Genomic DNA, 15,207 nt, shown 5'->3' on the forward strand with positions numbered 1-15,207 from the left:
CCACTGTTTATGAGCGTCTGGAAAGAATTCTATCAACATATACTGCATATCAACAGAGAAAAAGCACAACAGGGCGTGTTCTAAGTTTCAAAGTGCTAGTTGGAAATCTTAATGTGTTTGAAGATAGCAAAATATCTATACTCTTGCTACACATGTCCAAGCCTGTTTTTGCCGTTAAAAGTAAATAATCTGTTTACAATGCTGGAAGATGAACATGAAGCATATGAACCTTATGTTATGAAAATAAATGCTAAAGATATAATTCTGAGAGTAAGAATTCATTGGAATACAACAGGGTGGCAGTTTGAGCCCAATGCTTTTCATTTTGTACTTGGCAGAGGTTTCAAAACAAACAAGAACTGTAGACAAACCACCACACTTTGCAGTTGACAGCAACCATAGTACAAAACTTTTAAGCTTAGAAGAAGTCGATATCTGTAACACAGGCTGTTTCGATGGGTTTCTAAGTTTATATAAGGGCTCAGCGGGAACATCTTTTCGAGTTTCCCTTAGATGTGTCTTCTCATGCCAAAAAGAAGTTAAAAGTAACAAGCCTTGTAAACGAGGCTCTGTCACAAGCTCATGTTGAAAAAGTATGTGGAATTTGAAAGAAACTTACTCAACATTTCAAAGCTCTCACGTTTAGAGGAAAGTTTTATCATTTACTTTGAGATTGACTCTGGAGATAGATTTAATGAAAGAATTCTGATTTATAGAAAGAGATTCATAAAAACTTATTTAATACTAGTATCACGTTGCTTTATATAGAAGGGATATGCAGCATTCTTTTGCTTAACAGAAATTTTTTAGAACTTAATGCAATCAATAAAATCTATTTTTTAAATCTATTTCTCTTTTTTAAAATAGCATTTTTAAAATAAACATATATTCATCTTTAATTGTAAAAATTTTGCATTAAGTCAGGGATAGTATGGTATAAAGATATCATTATATCTTTACATTTCATTTTGGCATATGGGTATTATTATTTATTTCAAATAGATGTTGAATCATTAGTTAAATGCTTTTTATAAGATAGTGTTAGTAATTTATTTCTTTGCAGATTAGAAACTTTGCGACTGGTCTATATCTATATAGTTTAAAGTCTTTATTGTCTAATGTTTAGCCTTCAGACAAGTGTGATTTACTGCAAAAAATGGTTCATCAAAATATTAAAAAGCTAGGGTTGCTTTCCTCAAGGCTGGTGCCCACAAAAGCAGTTAAAAGAATGTTCTTGCTGAATGCAACATCAATTAACATATCGGTGCTGCTGCAAATGAGCAAGAGATAGACAGCTCACAGGCAAAAAATTCCTATCTTGAACGATATGTGAAGAATTTTGTAGAGATTGGATATTGCAATACATAACATCAACTGAACCACTAGAAACAAAGGACGGAGGAGGATTTGTGCCATTAATCACCAAAACAACTTTGAAAATATCATCCTTAACTTGCTTGGATTAGTGCAATGATAGATGAAGCTGTGCACATCAGACACGGAAGGCTCGCTTTGGAGGAAACCGTTGCCAGTAAAACACAACAAATACATCTAAAGCAGTTAGAGCCGCAAATAACAATGTCGACCTTGACTTCTTACAGGGACCCTGTTGTAAGGACTTAGTATCATCTGGTGATGAGTTATGCTCGAATGGTCGAAATTATGTTTCTTTCAAATGTACAAAGTCGTTATCTAAATATATTAATTCTTTGGTCATTATTCATTGACTTACAACAGACTGAAATATATAGATTGTATTTATGTAAGAAGCTATGTTTCCTGAAATCAGAAAGTAACTAGATTTGCTGGATTTGATGAAAGAGACATGTTTACCCTTAATGAAAGCTCAAGTAGGATGCGTCTATGAAGAAGATTAATTCGGAAAGCACGGGTCAACAGAAGTAGAAGGTACCTATCAAAATAAGAATGACTGGATGGTTGTCAAGGTTCAAAGGAATTAAACAGAACCATATTTCTTAGAATTTTGTGATTTCTGAGCTCCACAATACACTCAAGATAGACGTGTGAGTCATGGGCTGCTGAAGGACTTTCATTGCTTCTTGATGAATAATGCTGAAGAATGTAGTTTGAGCATGTGATCTAGTTTGAGCATGTGAAAGTATCTACAAACACGGTGTCTGGATTTGATAAAAGCCATTGGCTTGCTGACCTATGAAATGATAATTCCAAAATCAGATCTTGTTTAAGTTTAGAGATGTCTTAAGGTGTGCAAACACCATTTTAGCAGAGGCTTCTTTGATGTGACTCTTCAACAGGGTCTAAAATAAGCGTGGATCTGACTCACTTTGTAGAGTTGTAAATTAAAATTGTGGACCTGTAATTGTAGAAAGTGTGGATTTGTAAATAATGCATGTTCTTAAAAGTGCAGCATAAAATACCAATTGAAACGTCTAAGAAAGAAATGGGAATATTTTTCCAATTCGCAATGAATGCCCAATCCCAGCCTTATGTATTGCACTCATTTTTTATAAGAAAATTGCGATAAGAAATAAGCAATTGATAATAAAGAAGAATTAAGAAACTTCAGAGCTCGAAGCTTCAGTAGATACGGAGAAAAATAAATTGCGCTTTATGATATTGTTGTGCGCTATTTTGAAGTGAGATGGACTCTGTATACAGCTTTAACTTCAAGAAATCATCTGAATTTAGTTTGCTTTTATGACTTGCTTCAAAAAAGACACTGAGCCTTAAGACCAAGACCGAGATTATGATTTCCTGCCCGTAATGTATTTTGGGGTTTTTATGTGATATCTTTCAGTAGATTTCAAAACAAGTTATAAACCATTTCAACTAAGGTGTTTTAAATTGGAGAAGCATTGGAAAGATTCCTCTCAAGGCTGCAGTAGCTGAACGCTGATAAGCCTCTCAGTGGTAGCTGGGAGGAACATTCAATTGGGAATGTTGCATAACAGGGACTATAGTCCTTGCAACAATGGGTTAGAAAATGTTTTGAAAGTTTTCGCTAACGAACGCATTAGTAGCAGTTCTGCTGGGAACACGTTTTTGTTGTTTTGATGGTGCTTCATCTTGTGTGGTAAAGATAAATTTGTATTTTATCTCACTTGGTTTTGTATTTTTATGTTAATAGAAATCTTCTCGAAATAGTTATGTTTATGAACAAGTACAGAAAAAAACAAATATTTTCTGAAAGGGGTGGTTTCCGGTGTTTCAAAGGGCGTGGCCGTAAAAATTTTAGGGGCAAGCCTGCTAGTCCCGTTCCAGCCATTCCCTTGTGGGCTGGTGCCAGTGTGACCTGATCTAGCGTAATATTAACATGAAATTGGCCAAAAATCGTCATTAAGCATAAAATCTAGCATAATTTGGAATCTAGCATAATTCTGATATTATTTAAAAGAAACATTGTTTCCATTGATTCATTGTCTATTGTTACCAAATGTAAACACTTTACACCAGAATCTGTGGTTTCATTTTGGGAGTAAATTGTGACTTTCTACCTTCAGGTTATTGCCAGTTGTTTTGAATGGTTGGCAGCCACATATTTTGCGGTTGGCAGCCAAATGCAGTCAGCTAAACGCAGTATACAAAAAGCTAAATTTTTGCTAATTATTAGGAGTGATACCGTAATCAAAATTTGCTTTGTAGGTTACAAAAGTTTTCACTTGCTTTGATCTAAAACTGTCTGTTATCTTTTGCTTTGTTTCATTATCCATCATTTGCAATTTTGAAACTATTTTAAAATTTTTTGAATATTATCTGTGCAGAAATATTTGTTTCCTTTGCATTTTCGTTGTTTTTTGCAACATGCTGCCAGAATTCAGCCAAATTTTGCTTCTTCGGCCAAATCAATTTATGACGGCCAAGGGGTTTTGAGAAATTGCCAAAATGGAGAAATTGGCCATCAAACCATGGATCTAAATTGCACTTTTGTTTATGAAGAATGATTACACTGGGTTGTCAAAAAAGGCCAAATTGCAACTCTGGCCACTTTTGATATTCTGAGCATGCATTAGCCTCTTTCTCGAGCAGGGTTGCCTTGATTTGAAATCTAGCATAATTTTTGCAAATCTAGCACAATCTTATGACAAATTTGGCGTAATTCCAAAATTGAGATCTGGTGCGTGGTTTCTGCATTACAAACAAGATGGGGGTAAAGATCATGCTTTCAAACTGGTCAAAAAGAGAATAAGAAGAAACAAGCACAATTTGTAGAAACATCGGTGAAAGAAGAGTTTATTTGCCATCTGTAACGAGGTTTTCGTTTATAGTATCAAAACTTTTTGAAGAACAGATTTGATGGCAAAGAATTTGATGGGCTGAATGCAGTTAAGAACTTTCCTAAAGTAAACAAGACTTAAGAAAGCTTCACCCAGCTTTTGTCCCGGACATCGCAGCAATCCCTAATTCTGTCGATGCAGACAGGCTGATTCCCACCTATAACAAGATAGAAGCAGGTGTGGAAAGCAGCATAGCTCCAGAAAACTTATCAAATAGATAAATATTGCAATTAATATGCTTGATCTCGCAAGTTTCGAGTTCCAAGAAAAGCTGCAAAGATATGGTTTCAAAAAACCAAAAAATACCAAAGTCTGGGAAGCAAGGCTGATTTAAGGGAGTTTTTGGTGAAAGGTGAAAGGAAAAAAATAACTTTGACAGAGATCCAAACAAACCATGTAAAAGAGTTTCTTTTCGATAAGTTTTTGCTCACATATTAAGACATCGCTATATGTAGCTAAATTTCTTAAGAATCAGCTTTTGCTATTTATACTACATTCATTTAAGAATTTGCCCAATTAGGACATGCTATTTGCACTATGACAGCAGTTTCTATATTTGCCACCCCCATGATGCCAATCCCAGCAAAGTACCACGCCCAATTTTTATAAAATGTGGATCTTTAGAAAAATTTCTTATTTTAGGCCCTGCTCTTCAAGATACCTTATTTGCCTCTGCAATATCTGGAATTGAACAAAACGTCTTTAATGAACAGGCATCTGATAAACCAATAACCAACCTAACTGACAGAATAATTATGTATGCAAAAGACATTGCCTGACTCACTTAGGAAAACTCCTCTAATTTCGTAAGAAGAATCCACCACTCTGCAAGCAACTTTAATATCTTCTCTTGGGCTCCATTTGTAAGATTTGTAAGATTTAGAATCAAATGAGCATTGTTTGTCCTGCCTGGCTGCCTACTTTTGTGAGAATGGGGTGACGTGTAAAGAAGATCTTGATAACTTTATTCTCCTAGATCAAACTTATTCATGTCAACTGAAAGGAAAAACATCTCGCCGATTTTAAGCTTAGAGGAATTAAAACAAAATGATGACTCTGAATTTGTGGATCTGAGGCTTGAATTCTGTAGGAGACTGTAGTCTTGAATGCATCTTGCGAATGACGTCAGGCTATCGTCTCTACCGCATTAGTTGTAATATTCGATGACTGCGTATTTGTTCTTTTTCACTCTTCTGCCGAGCTAGTTTTTAAACTTCACTGAAGATTGGCATTATTGCTTAGAAACCCTTGATTAAAGCATTACTACTGTGTTTCGTTCGAACGTGTGATAAAATGTGGACCTCAATCAAGCAAGGAATTCACGATGAACGAGAATCTATAATTTTGACGTAAGAGTGTCACAACATTGATCCCTTATCTTCTCTTTTTTCTCAAAAAATTAGAGTTTAAAACTTTATGTGTAACGTGAATTTGATAAAAAACTGTTTTATCATACTGTGCATGGAATTAACAACTTTCTAAGACAATGAAAATTAATGCAATTTTTGCTAGAGGAGTTCTCTACATGTTTTAAATTCAATCTTTAATTAAACGCAGTTGGATGTCTGCAGCTCACCTTCATTTTTCCCATCTCTTTTTGGCATGTTCAGACTTTTTTCTTCGTAGCTGGAGCCTACATAAATAAAGAAATACGTATACGATTTACGTAAAAAAGGTGATTCAATTCAACAATGGTAATGAGCAGATAGGTTAGGTTCTGTTAGCGAGATATCTTGACAGACAAATAAATTTTTCTTTTAAGTCTTGATAGGCAAATCAGTTACACATTGGGCAATTTCTGATCAATCAAAGGAGATACAGTCGATGCAGATGTTTAAGGCAGAGGGCAGTGGCCGGGGGTGGGAGCATGATATACAAGAGATTACCCTGTTTGTGAAGCATAGAAAAACCAGTAACTTTGGACATTATTAATGTTAGTTTTAAATGTATCAAAGGATTTCATCAAAAGAATAAAACCCTTTGTCAACCTTAAACATCGTTCAAGTTGTACCCATGGAGCAAAGGGTCATGGGCTTTACCAAAATGCAGATAAAAACCTAAAATAACTATTAAAAGGAGGGAACAGGGAGATTAACCGATTTTTGCGACATTCGGACTTGTTTGTAGAGAAGGCTTCAAATGAATCAACTCTCAAACTTTAATAAATGTTTGTCAAAATATCACCTGGCTATAGGAATTCTTTTTAGTGTTGTGGTAGGCTTTGTACAGTGTTTCATGCTTCAAAATTAGTTTTATGCATAAAAAGATTTGGAAAATCGAGTATTTCCCAATATAAAATTCAAAAGGCTTCCTGTTCACATAAAGGACTGCTTTGATTTATTATCAGATTTGAAGAGACTGTGGCAGCAGTTTTGGCCTGCATTGGACCAAATGCGATTGAAAAGCCGAAATTCTTGCAAACCAGCAATCTGATTCCCTGGTCATCTTAACAAATTAAAGAAAACGTTGCGACTGGGAAATGAAGATTGATCAAGCACATTGCTACATAGCTTTATTATCGCCTTTAAATAGTAGCAAAAGAGGGGAATTTTTTTCATATTGGAACAGGCAATGGAGTGAGTGGCCAAAGTTATTTGTGATCATGGTCAAATGACTGTTACCCAATAGACAAAACTATTATGACTTTTTAAGGAAACATTCTTGGGGATTGAAGATAAAAAGAAATATACTGAAGAAACATGGAATATGTTATTTCGTCTGGTCTGATGACGTTAAAAAATCTTAACGATTCGGTTTTTATCCCAGAGACAGATTGAAAATTACGAACCAGACACCGCGGAGCAGGCCGAGCTGGGGGATCTTTAGCCCCCCACTTTTTGAAAAAAATGCCAAACATTAAGTATCAAACTACCAGTAAAGCCTCTTTTTATACGGTTTTAGCCCCCCCTACTTTCTGAGACCCTCCACTTTTCTCAGCGCTCCGCGGTGCCTGCGAACCAATCCATTCTGTCTGGAAAATTCTTGAGCCATGGCCCTGTTTGAGTAGCAAAGTGTGGATAATTTAAAAGAATGGAATTGGGTCGTAAGGAAAACACAGATCAGAACTCTTTTGAGGATGCTAAGTAGAGAGCAAACGAGAGGTGTAATTTTTTAGTAGCCTTGCCATTCTTTTTTTATCTCTTAATCTGACTATATTTTGTGTTTTAGAGTCAAACTTTGCCTTGATCAAGCTTTAATGGCTAATCAAATTCAGTGAGAGGTGTCATGGCTATAAAATAAGTCAAGGAAGCGACTGGTAGTTGTGACATATATAGAATGAAGTCTTTTTCACTTGGCTGCGACACATATAACCTGATACTAAATTTGTCAATCTCTCCCGATCCGCGAGTTTTGTATTTGGTAATTGAACTTTAAATTGGCAATAAAACCGACATTGTGAACCAAAGTTACTTTTGCTCCGGGAAACGGCTGTTTAATATTAGGGTTAACCACAGACTAAGAATGCATTGCAATGCTATTTTCTTCATAACGTTATTCACACGGCCTCTGAAACACCGGACAAATGATTGAGACGGGGTGACAGTTGGTTCCCAAATGAACCATTAAATCAATGAATGACTAAATACCATAACCCTGTAAACAGAGGACTGCCAATTGTGGGAAGATCTTATTGCGTCTCCCCCATATAAATATTGGTTACAAATGGGAAAGAGGCGCAGGTTTTATGAAATTCAGCCTCTCTCTGGTCCTTCTCACACTGAGATGTCAGACAGGGATGGCGTGGGTAATTGAAATGCAGTGGGTCCGTTCTTATGTTAAAATGCAAACAGTTCCTTGTAAATACACTCTTTGGGCTTCTTTTAGAAGATTAGATTACCAAAAAATCTTAATTAAAGTAGCAATATACGTTTTCAAAATTGAAAATATCTTTTACATATCTGGCAGAGATTGTACGCATTCTTGAAGAATCTCTTGTTTCTATGCGAATGCCAGCTTGGAAATGCTCAGGGAAGAACTACTGGCTTTGCACATTTCTACCAGCAGCATATTGTTCAAATAAAAACGACAATAAGTGCAAATGGAGATCCAGAAAAAGAAGATGACTTCGAGGAACAAGCGCTCAGAGAAGAAACATATGGAGAAGAAAACTGTGACTTTCAAGGTGGGGATTCACAAAGAGAGAAAGGACCCCAAAGTCAACATCGACACCCTGTATCAAAAGGGTAGAAGCTTGCCAACTGTGCATACCCTGTGCATTCAAAACTTTGTACCGACGCTCTTTTTATTCACAAAAACAATTTTATTAGAACACGAGCATCAAAATTGGTCAAAAGTCGAAAACAAATCAAAAATAAGCTAAGGCTGAGCTACTGTAAAATGCAATTTTGAACAAGATTTAATCTCCAAACGAGGATTTTTAGTCACGCGTAGGTGCTTTTCAGTGAATATTCAATCTTCACGTCAAATGAGGGTTGTCTCACTCACTTTGTTAGTAAATGAGGCCTGAACCACAATATAGAAATGATTTGTCATTCCTATTCTGTGCCTGAACACCTCCCTAGGGCGAAAAAGCTAGCAATCGCACAGCTTACACCCTAATAATTTATGAACAAATCAGGAACAATCCAGCGTCAGATCTTTGCAAAAATTGAGAACGGTAAGAGTGAATACAACATGCACGTAGCTGCATACCCTTCCCTCTACAATGCGTATAAATGGGTAATGACACTTAGCTGCAGCCAGCTTAATATCATCCACTTGATTACGTGCAAGTCATTGACCAAGATCCTGATTCATCTGCACTTCTTCGAAAATAGTTAAAACTCTGAGAGCTTAAATAAATTTTGATCTTGATTCTAAATTCTACATGAGATTCAGTTGGGTCTGAATTTACGAATTAAAATCGATATACTGCTGCTGTTTAACACATTGTTTTTTATCAAGTTTTATTAAATTAACCGTATTTTAAGCCTACATTTTTAGTGGGTGTCTATATCGTTTTACTAATGCTAATTATAATGGGGCCCTGAACAGAAAAATTCCTAAAGGCGTCGGCTGCCTCCGTTACCACACAGAAAACTTGTAGCAGCAAATAACAGTAACTCGGCTATTTGGTTTAATAGGAGCCCAATTCACCATCACCTCTTTATCCTTCAATGTCATCAGTATTGAGTCACGACTTAACAATAAAATCCACAATGTTTTGTTGTCAATTTGTTTTATCTATTAAGGTGGTTTTGACTAAAGCAAAAATTGGCCTAGATAACTCTCACATAAAGAGTAAGTCCTTTTTTAGCCTTAATAGCCAGCCCTGTGAGATTATATACGAACAGGAGGTCACCAAACATCAAACTATAAGAAAATTCCAAAAAATTCCCTATGATTGAACCTGATTGATTTGTAAAAGTAAAATTTTGAGCAAGCACAACTTTTTCTGATTTTTTGCTTGCATCTTCACCTCAGGTTTTCATGAGTTGTTCAGTTAATCTTCAATTCGTCAACACAACTGTTGATTGGTTGGTAAAATCACCTGACAGTAGGTGAAATAACAACTAAACCTTTCTTCATCCATGGCCTCATCGATAAACTTTACCTTATGTAACCCTCCATGCCATCTCAGTGCCAATTACGCCACTGCCCTGATCCTTATTCCTGCTACATCGGTACTGTATTTAAGCAGAAATAATTACTCCAAATATAATAATGAAAACAAAGATAATAATAGTTATTTTAACAACAGAAACTACCTTTCTATTGTTAAAATAACTATTATTATCTTTGCTTTCATTTTTATTCATAGGCAGATAGATACTGAACCGAAAGAAACTTCCAAAAACTAGTGGCACGGGATGTATACTATTAGGGGTGTCTTTTTCAAGTTGAAAATAATTCGCTTTTGGTAAAATCTAACATGGTAATAAATTTTGGGGATGAGTTTTAGCATGATTATAAATTTTGGGGTATCATTTTGAAAAAAAAAGGTTTTTTGTTTTCGATTTAAGGTATCTTAGTGGTATGCAGAAGGGTGTGTATTTCATTGACTCTAATAAGGAACCTTATCTTGAGTGTCTTCTTAAAGTTAAAGAGATTTTGCCAAAAAAAAATCGTGAGGCTTGGTGCAAGACAAGCACAGTGACAAGATATGTGAAGACATAGCTGAGCATAACTTCATTAACATTGCTGTAGTGAGAAATAAAGTGTAAGAGTTAGCGCACTGTAAACAGAAGTAATGAAACCCAGTAAAGAAGACATCATAACACTGAATGAATTAAAATGGCTTTGAAAAAAGCAAACATTTTACAACATACTTAAAGCTTTTTCGTCTGACACTCCTCAGAGCATAAAACGTCAGAATAGGTTCCGAAAAAACACGTTTGAAAAATATATACCCAGTTGTGGATCGAAATAGGCCAATCAGAAAAACGCAAGCACAAGACCGGTATAGTTGACCAATCAGTGCCGCGAGCCTAAAGAAAAATTACCAATGGAGTCCAAGAGAGAAAACGAACTCCTTTTGTCTACACAATGGCGGCTTTTTCGTTTTTATGTAGATTGACTCCAAAACTGCTAGATGGAAGGACGACCGGGCTCTGCCAATTATCCGAAACATGTCGTCATTATAGAGTTTTGCACAATCTGGGTTGTCTAAAAGATGTTGACCAATGGCAGAATCACTTGTTTTAACAGTGTTTCTAGACCTACAAGATCGAGGAGGCTGTTCTCTTTGAGGGGCAGTTTTGTTTCGTATGTTGGAAGGAACATGCTGTTTTATCCTATCCCCCAATCTTTGGGTTGTGCGCCCTACGTAGCCAGAATCACACTGGCACGTAAATTCATAAATGACGGAACTTTTTTGTTTGGTAGGGACGCAATCCTTTTGAATGGATGGAAGGGCTCTCCTAGTGCTGTAAACAATCCGAGGATTGACAGCAAAGAAACAATTGGTTATGGCTTGCCTAATTTGACTCTCGAATCGCAAGGAAGTGTTACCAATCCATGGTAGTTTCAAATAAACTGGGCACTTTTGCGGACCAAACTTTTGAACAGCCGAAAAACTTGCGATCTTCTCCTTAGTATAAGATAAAATGACGTCTTCAGGATAGCCGTTGTCCAAGAAGATCGTTTTGAGTTTTTCCAGTTCAGCGTGCAGTTTAGATTTCGAGCAGATCATAAGTGCCCTATGTACTAATGTTTTGACAAGGTTGACTTTGCGTTGTTTTGGGCAAAATGAATTCCAGCGTATGTACTGACCGGTAAAAGTAGGCTTGCGATATACACTGGTAAGAAATCCAGTGTTAGACTTTTCGACCAAAACATCTAAAAATGGTAAGGAATCATTTTCTTCCTTTTCAAACGTAAACTGGAGGGCTGGGTGTAGGCTATTTAGGTGTTTTAGAAAAATATCACACTCAGCCTCTGTTTTGAAAATGGTATATGTGTCATCCACATACCGAAAATAGACACCTGGCTTTTGGTCGTAGTCAAACAAACGCTCTTCATGAAAGCCAACAAAGATATTGGCCAAGGCAGGTCCCAGAGGGCTACCCATAGCGACACCATCCTTTTGTTGGTACATTTCATTGTTAAAACTGAATTCAACTGAACGTGTTGCAGTTTCCATCAGTTCAATGAATACTTCCTCTGGGAATGGTGGGCTATTAAGCTCGCTCCGGTACAAAGCGTCGGCACATATTTTGATGGTCTCACTCAAAGGAACATTTGTGAAAAGACTACTAATGTCAAAAGAACACATGAAAGATGTTTCGTTTTCGATGTTCAAGTTTTGCATGAACTCAGCGAACGTAAAAGAATCCTTGATGCAATGTTTTGAATATTTTTGAAGAACAGGGTCCAAAACTTCAGAAAGCCACTTAGCCAGTTCGTGTTGTGCTGAGCCAATCATAGACAAGATAGGTCTAAGTGGGACGTTCGGCTTGTGTATTTTAGGGAGGCCATACATTTGTGGTCGTTGAGAGCCCGTGGGTCTTATCCTATCATAAATTTCTGTAGCCAACATTTTTGAGTTGACCAGTTCCAACAAACGTTTTTGGAGTTTCCGCTCTAGTTTGGCCGTTTTGTCATGTGTTTCGACATCACCCAATTTAGCAAATTTTTCTTTGTCGTGGAGAATAACCTCCATTTTATTGATGTAGTCCTTTTTGTTTAAAATTACCACTCCAGACCCTTTATCAGGTTTTGTAATAAAGATGTCATTGTTAGCCCGTAGAGATTTTAGTGCTTGGAAATGTTCTCTATGCAAAAGAAAATCTGAGTGGTCGATGGGAGAGCCGCTGTAAGCGTACGCCAAATCGCTTAGTCGTGCTCGTAATTTGTTAAACTCCAAAGGGTTAGAAATCTCGTGCTTAGCAAGTTGAGCGTGTAAAATTTCGAATTCAGCAAAGAGTTCCTCTCTGTTGATTGTTAGGGGTGGGATACAAAATTCAAGTCCATTACCTAAGACAAATGTTTCAGTATCAGAGAGAGAATAATCCGAGAAATTAAAAATATGTTTTTTGGTGTCGCTCAACATGCCACCGAAACGTTTCCTTACTAGCAAGCCAATATTCCTATTGTGTTTTTCCGTGGTATGTTTTAGTGTCCGCTGGTCAATTTCAGAAATGTAGCGGCAAAGTCGAAAATTGTCAAGGAATGAAAGAAATGGACGCGTTTTAGACCATTGGCGTGTATACAGGCATTTTAAGTTCAGAACATTGGTTTTTCTTTTCTGAATCTCATCATGGAGAAAAGCGCGCTCAATGGTTGGACTTTGTCTAACACCAGACTTGGAAATACGAGCGGTGATAAATTTTGGCACAACTCGGTTAGTCAAACATAAATTGAGAAATGATAAAGAGAACCTGGCCGTCCTCAGCTTACCTCTTAACTTCACCAGTTGGTTGAGATCCTCAATCTCCTGTTTAGTGTACCTCTGCTTGAAAAATGTGAACAATTTTTTTGCGGTACAGAATTTGAAAATGGCTTTGAAAAAAGCAAACATTTTACAACATACTTAAAGCTTTTTCGTCTGACACTCCTCAGAGCATAAAACGTCAGAATAGGTTCCGAAAAAACACGTTTGAAAAATATATACCCAGTTGTGGATCGAAATAGGCCAATCAGAAAAACGCAAGCACAAGACCGGTATAGTTGACCAATCAGTGCCGCGAGCCTAAAGAAAAATTACCAATGGAGTCCAAGAGAGAAAACGAACTCCTTTTGTCTACACAATGGCGGCTTTTTCGTTTTTATGTAGATTGACTCCAAAACTGCTAGATGGAAGGACGACCGGGCTCTGCCAATTATCCAAAACATTGCATCAAGGATTCTTTTACGTTCGCTGAGTTCATGCAAAACTTGAACATCGAAAACGAAACATCTTTCATGTGTTCTTTTGACATTAGTAGTCTTTTCACAAATGTTCCTTTGAGTGAGACCATCAAAATATGTGCCGACGCTTTGTACCGGAGCGAGCTTAATAGCCCACCATTCCCAGAGGAAGTATTCATTGAACTGATGGAAACTGCAACACGTTCAGTTGAATTCAGTTTTAACAATGAAATGTACCAACAAAAGGATGGTGTCGCTATGGGTAGCCCTCTGGGACCTGCCTTGGCCAATATCTTTGTTGGCTTTCATGAAGAGCGTTTGTTTGACTACGACCAAAAGCCAGGTGTCTATTTTCGGTATGTGGATGACACATATACCATTTTCAAAACAGAGGCTGAGTGTGATATTTTTCTAAAACACCTAAATAGCCTACACCCAGCCCTCCAGTTTACGTTTGAAAAGGAAGAAAATGATTCCTTACCATTTTTAGATGTTTTGGTCGAAAAGTCTAACACTGGATTTCTTACCAGTGTATATCGCAAGCCTACTTTTACCGGTCAGTACATACGCTGGAATTCATTTTGCCCAAAACAACGCAAAGTCAACCTTGTCAAAACATTAGTACATAGGGCACTTATGATCTGCTCGAAATCTAAACTGCACGCTGAACTGGAAAAACTCAAAACGATCTTCTTGGACAACGGCTATCCTGAAGACGTCATTTTATCTTATACTAAGGAGAAGATCGCAAGTTTTTCGGCTGTTCAAAAGTTTGGTCCGCAAAAGTGCCCAGTTTATTTGAAACTACCATGGATTGGTAACACTTCCTTGCGATTCGAGAGTCAAATTAGGCAAGCCATAACCAATTGTTTCTTTGCTGTCAATCCTCGGATTGTTTACAGCACTAGGAGAGCCCTTCCATCCATTCAAAAGGATTGCGTCCCTACCAAACAAAAAAGTTCCGTCATTTATGAATTTACGTGCCAGTGTGATTCTGGCTACGTAGGGCGCACAACCCAAAGATTGGGGGATAGGATAAAACAGCATGTTCCTTCCAACATACGAAACAAAACTGCCCCTCAAAGAGAACAGCCTCCTCGATCTTGTAGGTCTAGAAACACTGTTAAAACAAGTGATTCTGCCATTGGTCAACATCTTTTAGACAACCCAGATTGTGCAAAACTCTATAATGACGACATGTTTCGGATAATTGGCAGAGCCCGGTCGTCCTTCCATCTAGCAGTTTTGGAGTCAATCTACATAAAAACGAAAAAGCCGCCATTGTGTAGACAAAAGGAGTTCGTTTTCTCTCTTGGACTCCATTGGTAATTTTTCTTTAGGCTCGCGGCACTGATTGGTCAACTATACCGGTCTTGTGCTTGCGTTTTTCTGATTGGCCTATTTCGATCCACAACTGGGTATATATTTTTCAAACGTGTTTTTTCGGAACCTATTCTGACGTTTTATGCTCTGAGGAGTGTCAGACGAAAAAGCTTTAAGTATGTTGTAAAATGTTTGCTTTTTTCAAAGCCATTTTCAAATTCTGTACCGCAAAAAAATTGAATGAATTAAGTAATAAAGATAGCTTTATCTGATGCCTATGTAAGGGTTGCATTGGTAACGCGGAGGAGTCAATGTTGCCAATGGAAAATTAAGTCAAATG

At 37.1% G+C, this 15,207-nt stretch overlaps 1 protein-coding gene across 2 annotated transcripts in view; it reads right to left on the minus strand.

Annotated features, from left to right (window-relative positions):
- LOC135680788 (microfibrillar-associated protein 1) overlaps positions 1 to 15,207 on the minus strand; it is a 106,442-nt gene that overhangs the window by 18,298 nt on the left and 72,937 nt on the right. For both annotated transcript variants that reach the window (XM_065194973.2, XM_089113682.1), the window contains one exon: positions 5,833 to 5,889. The gene's annotated coding sequence lies outside the window, so the exon portion shown is untranslated. Of the gene's footprint in view, positions 1 to 5,832; positions 5,890 to 15,207 lie in introns of those variants that run through there.

This window comes from Rhopilema esculentum, chromosome 18 (assembly GCF_057945365.1).
Source record: "Rhopilema esculentum isolate cy_ngs chromosome 18, ASM5794536v1, whole genome shotgun sequence".
Taxonomy (NCBI): Eukaryota; Metazoa; Cnidaria; class Scyphozoa; order Rhizostomeae; family Rhizostomatidae; genus Rhopilema; species Rhopilema esculentum.